This window comes from Myotis daubentonii, chromosome 11, assembly GCF_963259705.1.
Source record: "Myotis daubentonii chromosome 11, mMyoDau2.1, whole genome shotgun sequence".
NCBI lineage: Eukaryota > Metazoa > Chordata > Mammalia > Chiroptera > Vespertilionidae > Myotis > Myotis daubentonii.
Window position 1 is genome coordinate 19734373 of NC_081850.1, and position 9990 is coordinate 19744362.

Genomic DNA, 9990 nt, shown 5'->3' on the forward strand with positions numbered 1-9990 from the left:
AAAAAACCTCTTGCTTGGAAAGAGCTGATCTTCATACCGAAAGAAGCCCGCGTTCTAATATTTTATATATTTTTAAAATATATACTTTATATTTTTTTTTTTTTGAGAGAGAGAGAGAGGAAGGGAGAGGGATAGAGAGGTAGAAACATTGATGAGAGAGAAACATCAATTGGCTGCCTCCTGCATGTGCCCCACTGAGGATTGAGCCTGTAACCAGGGCATGTACCCTGCCTGGGCATTAAACTGGTGATCTCTTGGTTCATGTGTCAAGGCTCAACCACTGAGCCACACCAGCCTGGAGAAATATATACTTTATTTTTTAGATCAATTTTAGGTTCACAGAAAAACTGAGAAGGTGTAGAGATTTCCTACATACTCCCTGCCCCAACATATGCATAGCATACTCAAAATTGTACCTATTTTTTTTGTCAAATTAGCAAAAAATATACTTTTTTTTGGTGTAGAAATAGAAGCCCAGAGAGAGGTAGGTAGATGTGGGAGGCCTGCAGATGCGGGTTGGCCAGGCAGTTAACCGCAGCCTTCACCTCAGTGGAATAACTCTGACGAATTTGAAAGCTGAGTAGAATGTTCTATTGGGAATGAACCCTTTCAAGATTAGATTCTGAATGCCTAGGGCAGGGATCCTCAAACTATGGCCCGCGGGCCACATGCAAATACAAATATTGTATTTGTTCCCATTTTGTTTTTTTACTTCAAAATAAGATATGTGCAGTGTGCATAGGAATTTGTTCATAGTTTTTTTTAAAACTATAGTCTGGCCCTCCAACGGTCTGAGGGACAGTGAACTGACCCCCTGTTTAAAAAGTTTGAGGACCCCTGGCCTAGGGATTAGGACTCAAGGTCAAAATTTCAACGCAATAATAGTAAGGTTCACAAATGTATAGCACAGTGCCATATTAAAGTTCTTTCACACACATTCTCCCAAGCAGTCATCACAATGACCCTGTGAGGTGTGCAGGCCGGAACTCATTAAATGAGGAAGCTGAAGCTTATGCAAGTTAACAACTTGGGGTATATTCAAAGGCAGGGCCCAGAAAGTGTGCCTCCAAAACCAATAGTCCTTCCACTACATTTCACACCACCTCCTACTGGCCAAGACCTGTGGCTGGAATCAATCACTGCTCAACTCCCGTGGGTGGCCAGAAGAGGGATCAGGAGGAGTCCTAGGCCTGCTATCCCTCTTCAGAAGCTCCCTTCCGAAGTCATTATTTCCTGAGAATGCCTGGTTCTAAGAACTATTTGCCTCTGTGACTGTGGACCTGAGCCCCCATGAAGGTCTGTTCAGTTAATCCAGGAAAGCCTGGCATTCAGCCGCAGAACATGACCCTTTAAGACTCCAGCTTTCTCTTCCTGCCTCTGTGTTGATGCTGAAAGACAAGAAAAATGACACGGTAAGGATTTCACCCGCCTCTTTCTAAAAGCAGCAGACATTTATTATTAGTGAATAGCCCGAGCTTCTACATTGATTTGAGATCTGCATTCTTTCTAAGTTCTTCATTTTTAAAGATGATAAAATATTTTCGACTGACCCTTCTCTGAAAAACTGGTTTTTCTGCTCATGGCTTTCTGCACAAGGTCCTTTCAAAATATTTCATGGATAAGTTCTCTGCTGAAGAAAGGCCCAGAATCTCAGATCTGCAGGATCCTGTGTGTTCCCTTTGATAGGACTTCCCCCTGAGGACATTTCGAGTATATCTGTTTGGAGACTTTCAGCGGCTCATTGTTCTCCATGTTGGCGCTGCCTGGCCAGAGATGCCTGAGCTGAGAAGTAGATACTATTTTCAGTATTATTAGTACTAGATAGATTATATAATTTTCCCAAGAAGAGTGTAATAAAATTAAAAAGAAATGTGTAATACTACTAGGAAATCATGTTAGATCTGAAATACTATCAAGAATATAAGAAAAATACTTTATCTCATTTTTTGCTTATGCACGATTTGTAGCATCATGATCACATGACAATGAGCACTGTGTGTGCGGGCTGAAGTGATAAGGACATATTGGCACGGCTGGAAGCGGCAGCCAGAGTGCTCACAGTTGGGGTAGGGAGCAAGCACCAAGCACCAAAGGTTTTAGAGCCAGAGGAAAATTCTCGGTGGAGGAAGATTCAGCGGGGTGAGTAGCTTGTGATGAGGCTAGAAGTGTAATTTTTTCCCAGCCATGCTCCAAACCTTCCTGTAATAATCAGAGGATCGTTCTAAGTAAATGGAGCATAAAAGCCGAATTTCACCTCCATCCCTTGGAGCTAAGTTTCTGAATCCCCTTTCAAGTTGGACCTGGGATTATGGTCCAGGACCAAGAAGGCCAGGCAATGTCTTTGGTTAAGGATTGCATCACTCACTAGCCAGAGCAAGACTCCAAAGCTGAGGGCCTGGAGCACAGAGAAGGAATGTTGCCTGAAATCTTTATTCTTTCATTGTTTTAGTTTGACTCAGTTCATCATTGGATATTGAATCACCAAAAAAAGACTTACAGTAACAGATGGAGAGCGTGGCATGACAATAAATACAAACTGCTTATACTTCTCTAATAAAAGATTTGGTTTTAAACACATTTTCATATATATCAATATTGATATTAATATTGCCATCTCTACTTTTCTCCATTGTATTTTCTTTTTCTTTCTTTTTTGTTTTTTCTGCAAAAAGCTTTATTGTTTCATTTGGTCCCATGCATGGGAGAGGGCTTCAGGGTGGCTAAAAGAATGGCTAGTAGTTTCGGGGAGAGGCTCAGGGAAAATCCAGACACCAGGGGGATGCAGAGGGGCCCCTCAAAGGCCTCTGAGCTCCTCAGGCTCCTACTTGTGCTTGGGGGTGAGCCTTTCCAAGAGATACTCGCCCAGCCCAGCCTGGAGGCCACAGCCTGCGGAGGTGAGTCAGGTGCAGCCCATCTTCCTGATGAGTTTCACCTCCTCCCCCAGGAAGTGGTTCTGCAGGGAGTCACAGAGCTGAGGTCTGCGCGGGGAGAACCGGGGCCTGCAGCTCCCAAAGGGCCTGGGTCAGGCTCCTCTCCGAGGCCAGGGCGGCTTCCATGGTCTGAGTTTTGCCCCCTCATCTGGGGAGGCCTCAGCGCGTCCTGGAGAGAATGCGGCCGCCGCGCTGGTTTAGCAACTTTAAGACGCTCAGCGCCCTCGGCTTCTTCTCGCCAACTCGCAGGTGAAGCGGCCCACACCCTCCAGAGCCACATCGTCAAGGTGGAAACAGAAGCCCAGAGAGAGGTAGGTGTGTGTGTGTGTGTGTGTGTTGGGGGGGGGGGGGGGGTGGGGGGCGCAGGTGCGGGTTGGCCAGGTGGCTGGCCGCAGCCTCCGCGTTGGTGGAATAATTCTGACGGATTTGGGAGCTCAGGGCTGTTGGGCAATAAGGAGTGAAGGTAGGAAAAAACCCGGTGTGTTGGCTGGTCTGGAAGGTGGTTCTGAGGGTGGTGACTCGGCAGAGTGGCCTGAGGCTGGAAGAAGGGGTGTCCCTGGGTCTGTTCCGTCCAAACACTGCTGAAGCAAGAGACAGACCCGGGGCCCCTGAGGGCACCCTCCATTGTATTCTCTTGCTCTGCTTTTGCCCATCTTTTCTTTTACTGTTTGAGTATTAAGTATTTAGTATTATTTGATTTTAGGCTTTTCTCCCGATGCAAAGAAATAATGGGGATTTATGTATGTTCTCATTAAGAATGATGACAAAACAACAGAAAATGTCCAGTGAGCATATACTTTCTTTTTTTAAAAAAAAATATTTTATTGTTTTTTTTTTTTTACAGAGAGGAATGGAGAGGGATAGAGAGTTAGAAACATCGATGAGAGAGAAACATTGATCAGCTGCCTCCTGCACACCTGGTACTGGGGATGTGCCTGCAACCAAGATACATGCCCTTGACAGGAATCGAACCTGGGACCCTTAAGTTCGCAGGCCGAGGCTCTATCCACTGAGCCAAACCGGTTAGGGCTACTTTCTTTTTATTTATTTTTTTTTTAAAATATATTTTATTGATTTTTTACAGAGAGGAATGGAGAGGGATAGAGAGTTAGAAACATCGATGAGAGAGAAACATCGATCAGCCGCCTCCTGCACATCTCCTACTGGGGATGTGCCTGCAACCCAGGTACATGCCCTTGACCGGAATCGAACCTGGGACCTTTCAGTCCGCAGGCCTACGCTCTATCCACTGAGCCAAACCGGTTTCGGCTAGGGCTACTTTCAATGAATGGGTTCTATGAAAGAAACTGATATGTAGAACTTAGAAAGTTAATGATGGGAAAGGTGGGTGAGCAGATAGCAGAACTTAGATTCTTGGAGAAAACAGGAACCAAAAAGCCCAACTCCTTCACCCCAAGTTTCAATTATTAAAATTTGATTAATTGTCTTAGTGTGGTGCTTGATACAACGTAAATCAGCCAGGGATAACAATAATAACAACAATATTGTTAATTAAATAAAAGTGTCTCTTTCTTTAAATTAGGTTGTTTATATAAATGTGGCAATTAAATATGTAAACTTTGGAGCAAGAAGATGAATAAATATGTGGATCTAAAAACATGAATTTCACACTATTAGAATCACTATTATGACTTAGAGTATTTTGCTTCACTTACATATTTGTTTCTTTGTTCATAAAGGGGCATGACATAAAAATGTTCTTTTTTAAATTTCCAATTCCCTGCCTTCTTCCCAGCGGGAGGTCATGGAAGAGAGCCCAATACCCAATCTCTAAGCCTCTATTTTGACTTATATCCAGTAGATGGCAGTATAACACCAAACATCCATATCTTAACAAAACATGTTTTTATTGATTTCAGAGAGAGGAAGGGAAGGGAAGGGGGGGGGGGGGAAGAGATAGAAACATCAATGGTGAGAGAGAATCATTAATCAGCTGCATCCTGAACACCCCCTGCTGCTGATAGAGCCTGCAACCCGGGCATGTGCCCTGACCAGGAATCGAACCGTGACCTCCTGGTTCAGGGGTCGACGCTCAATAATGAGGCAACAAATCAATGTGCCTCTCACATCAATGTTTTTTCTCTCTCTCTCTCTCCATTCCACTCTCTCTAAAAATCAATGGGAAAAGTATCCTCTGGGGAGGATTATAAAAAATAAGATAGAAAAACAGTAAGAATACAAAGAATTGGGTAATACAATTTAAAAGAGTAAATTACTGACATACCTCGATGTGGGGTTGGAAGGATGAGAAGAAATAAACCAAAAAACTTATATACTTATATACATAGCCCATGAACACGGGCAATAGCGTAGTGAAGACCTAGGGGGGTGGGTAGGGGCTGGGAGGAGTGGGGGCGGGGAATGGGGAGAAAATGGGAGATATCTGTAATACCATCAACAATAGAAAATACCTTTAAGTATGAAAAAAAAGAGTAAATTAGTGGTTAAGACTCTGGGGCACTATAATTCAGAATAGGAAAAATAATTTCTTTAAAATATTTATAAAAAATTCGCAAAAATTTTCATATATTAGATTACAAAGAAAATATCAATAATTTCTCCAGAGAAAAAATACTAGCGGTTGTATGCTCAGATAACAAAGCCTGAATTAATTTTAAACAAATTTTAAACCAATTATTTAGACATTTTAAAACATATTGATAAATTACAATCAAGTCAGAGAGAAAAAAATAAAATGACAAATTTAGTAAGTAATGGAAATTAAAACACTATTCTTAAAATTTGTAGAAGTAGTCAAAGTTACACACTGAAGTAAACATAGGTTTATCAAACATAGGACTTGAAAATAGACTGTCCTCAAACATTAAAGTTAGTTAATTCTAAATAACATTAAAACATATAATAAGAGCTAACCTTTATTGAATGTTCTTTCTGTGACAGGGACTGTGATAAGCACTTTATAAAAATATTATTTTTTATCTTTTTTAACAACCCTACCACACTCTTTTTTTAAAAAAATATATTTTATTGATTTTTTTTACAGAGAGAAAGGGAGAGAGATAGAGAGTTAGAAACATCGATGAGAGAGAAACATCGATTAGCTGCCTCCTGCACATCTCCTACTGGGGATATGCCCGCAACCCAGGTACATGCCCTTGACCAGAATAGAACCTGGGACCTTTCAGTCCGCAGGCCGAAGCTCTATCCACTGAGCCAAACCGGTTTCGGCATCCTACCACACTCTTAAACGATAGCTTATTCTCTACTGCATGCCCTTAGATGATAACTATCATTTATTCAGTGCCTACTATGTGCAAAAGCAACAAACCATAGAAGCTATCAAGTAGCAGAACTCTGATTCAAACACAATCAGTATTTTCCCAATATCATATGGGTTCCACTGTGACAGAATTAAAACATCACATTAATAAACCCATTCACCATGACTAAGAAGAGTATCTTAGAAATATAAAGATAATTTGATACTAGAAGATATATTTATATAACGCATCATCTATCACACCAGAGCTCAATAAATGATACTTTCTTAAAGATTACTTGCAATGTGGAGTCTAAAACTAAAACTGAACTTTAAAAATTCTGCTACCTAAAAATCTATCAATCTGACTGTCCTTGAATGAATCTCTTTTACCCATGTGTGATTTTGTACTATATGTATCAATCATTTGGAAAATATTCATTCACTGAGATAGTGAGATCTTGTAAATCTATTTATAAAGGGTATCCCAAAATTCACGCAAGAAGTAATTTTGATAGAAAACACAGGTCTATAATTAAAAATTGTAAATTTTTTATTGATTCCTAAAGTATACAGTATAGGGTTATGTATGGAATAGCACAGCAGGTAAATGGCCTCCACGGCTTTGCTGGCACATACACAAAGCTGTGGTCGTCATTGATCTTCATTGTCCCTGCTCCTGGGCCATAATTGGTACTTGGTAATGCTTATCAAATTGAAGGGATTGAAATCAAAGGGCAACAGATATTAGAATCTGATTCAATAAACCAAGTAAAATTAGGCTTTTATTTATTTATTTTTGTTATTGTTAATGCTCACGCAAAATTCAAATCTTGTGTGAATTTTGGGACACCCTTTATTTCAAATTTTCAATTAAGTAATTCATTTGTTAATATCACTTTTCTTGTCATCAGAAAAGTCTTTACTGGTAAGTATTGCCAAGTTGTCAAGTTCACAGTGGTAGATTTTCTGAAATTCTAATTTTCTACTGAAAGGTCAACTGTTATAATTGGCAACAGGTGTGGGATTATTTCTGGGCTCTCTATTCTTCCGTTCCATTGGTCTATGTGTCTGTTTTTATGCCAGCACCATGTTGGTTTGATTATTATGGCCTTTATTATAGTTTGATATCAGGTAGTGTGATACCTTCCACTTCATTCTTCTTTCTTAAGGTTGCTGTGGCTATTCAGGGTCTTTTCTGGTTCCATGTAAATTTTAGGATTATTTGTTCTAGTTTTGTGAAAAATGCCCTTGGTATTTTGATAGGAATTGTGTTAAATATATAGATTGCTTTGGGTAGTATGAACTAGTGGTTGCCAACCAGTGGTCCACGGACCACTGGTGGTCCACGGGGTCCGAAAGGTTAGCGACCGCTGGTATGGTACAGTTTAGTGATGTTAATTCTTCCTATCCGTGAGCACAATATATGCTTTCATTTCTTTGTATTTTCTTCAAGTTCTTTCTTAAATATTTTATAATTTTTTGAGTACAGTTTTTTTACCTCCTTGGTTAAATTTATTTCTAGATATATATATTTTTTCAATTGTAAATGAGGTTGTTTTCTTAATTCCTCTTTCTAATAGTTAATTATTGGTGTAGAAAATTCAACCAATTTCTGAATATTTATTTTGTATCCTGCTGTTTTAGTGAATTCATTTATTAGTTTTGTGATGGAATCTTTAGTATAGTATCATGTCCTCTGCAAATAATGACAATTTTACTTGTTCCTTTCCAATTTGGATGCATCTTCTTTCTTTTTTTCTTTTGTCTGATTGCTGTGACTTGGACTTCCAATACTATGTTGAATATAAGTGGTAAAGGTGGACCATCTTGTCTAGTTCCTGATCTTAAAGAATTTGCTTTTAGCTTTTCCCGATTGAGTATAATGTTAGCTGTGAGTTTGCCATATACAGCCTTTATTATGTTGAGGTATGCTCCCTCTATTTCCATTTTGGTGATCTTAGTGAACAGGATTCATCCCAGTGGGTCTGGTACCGCCAAGACCTCCCTTTGGGTGTGCAGCTTGTGGAGCTAATCGGGTGGTGTTCTTTTGTGATCTGAAGCTGGCCACCGGGTGTGCTGGTCCTGGGGCCTCTTGGGAGGGACTCCAGTGCAGATCAATGTCAGATGCTGCCTGTGACTGGTGGCGGGGTGAGGGGGTGGGGCGACATGTTAGGCGCTACACGTTAAAGCCACTCTCCGTTGGAAGCTGGCTGTACTGAGCCTGGATGCATGTGGGAGGGGCCTCACTGTGAACTGAGGCCAGGTGCTGCCAGGTCAGCACAAGGCCTAAGGCAGTGGTTGGAAAACTGTGACTCGTGAGCCACATGCGGCTCTTTGGCCCCTTGAGTGTGGCCACAAAGTTTCAATCGCACTGTATGTGCGCGCCCGCACATGGTATTTTGTGGAAGAGCCACACTCAGGGGCTGCAGTTTGCCGACCACTGGTAAGGCATCTCCAAACCTGAGACCATTCACCGGCTGTTTGTAAGGCTCGGTCACCGTAGGAGCCTCAGTCAGAACGTGAGTTGGGTGAAGCAGGGTCCCAGGTAGTTATCTGGGTGGAGCTAATGGAGTTGACCAGACTAATGCAGAGTTAGGTTTGGCCACAAGGGGGAAAGGCTCACCACAGGAATGATGGGGCCCATGAGCCAGGGGAGAGGACACCTCAACACAGAGACGTTGGCAGCTGTCCCTCCAGCCCTTGCCCTGAAGCCATACAACTCAGTTTCTCCTTGTATGCCTGTGGTGTTCTCCAAGCCGCTGTTCTCTCTCCAGAGCCCATGGTGGGTGCCTGTGAGCAAGAGTTTGTGTGTTCATCCTTTAATAGGACACGCGGGTTTCCAGCAGCCTTCTGTGTCACTGGGGCAAATGGAGGAATCCCTACTATAGAGTAATAGTAACACATGGCTATTACAATATTATTTAAAGTCATTCCTGTGCTTCGAACAAGAAAGAGGAGAAATTATAGTTCCAGGTGGGTATTAGACTTATGGGGGGAATCACTTCATAAATTATATGAATGTCTAACCAATATGCTGTACATCTGAAACGAATCTATACATATAAAAGCCTAAGCGACTGTCTGACCATCCGACCATCCAACTGGCCGGTAGGTGTGATGTGTACTGACCACCAGGGGGCAGATGCTCAATTCAGGAGCTGCTGAGCTGCAGTGACTTGGCAGTGGCGGTTCTCAGGTGATGCACCCGGACCCAGAGAGGCGGGAGCCCAATTCCTCATGGGGCTGCGGGATTCTACCTTCAGCCATGGGTTATGTTGTGCTGGGGCACTGTCGGCCCTGGTTTACTGCCGAGCTGTGGTGACCGCAGACGCCCTTCCAGCCACAGAAGAACAACTGGCAGCAAAGATCCACTGACCAGCGCCTCTCACACCCACATGGGCCCACACCCTGGTTCCCTCAGGTTTTGCGGCATCTGCAGGATTTGGTGGGGACAGAATCCCTTATAGATCCAGGAACTTGAAGAGGTCCACATCGCTGTCACTCACAAAGTTGTACCAGGGCTTGGGGGAGGAGAAAGGCCCCTCCAAGGGGCTGTGGAGTGAGAGCAGCTCTGTGAAATCAGGGTCTGCAGAGAAATTTCCAACGTCGGGGCTCTGAGGCGAGACTGTGGCCTCAGCTGGAGCTGGAGCTGGAGCAGGTGCAGTGGGGACCATGCCCTGGGTGCCCTGCACAAGGTCCTACCAGGCCTGGCTGTAGCTGGAGGCACTGGCATCTGCTGCTGGGAAGACTTGCAAGGGGCAGTGTGGAGGGAGGCTGCATAAACCTGGCCCCCCATGGTGCAGGGTGGCTGCCGGG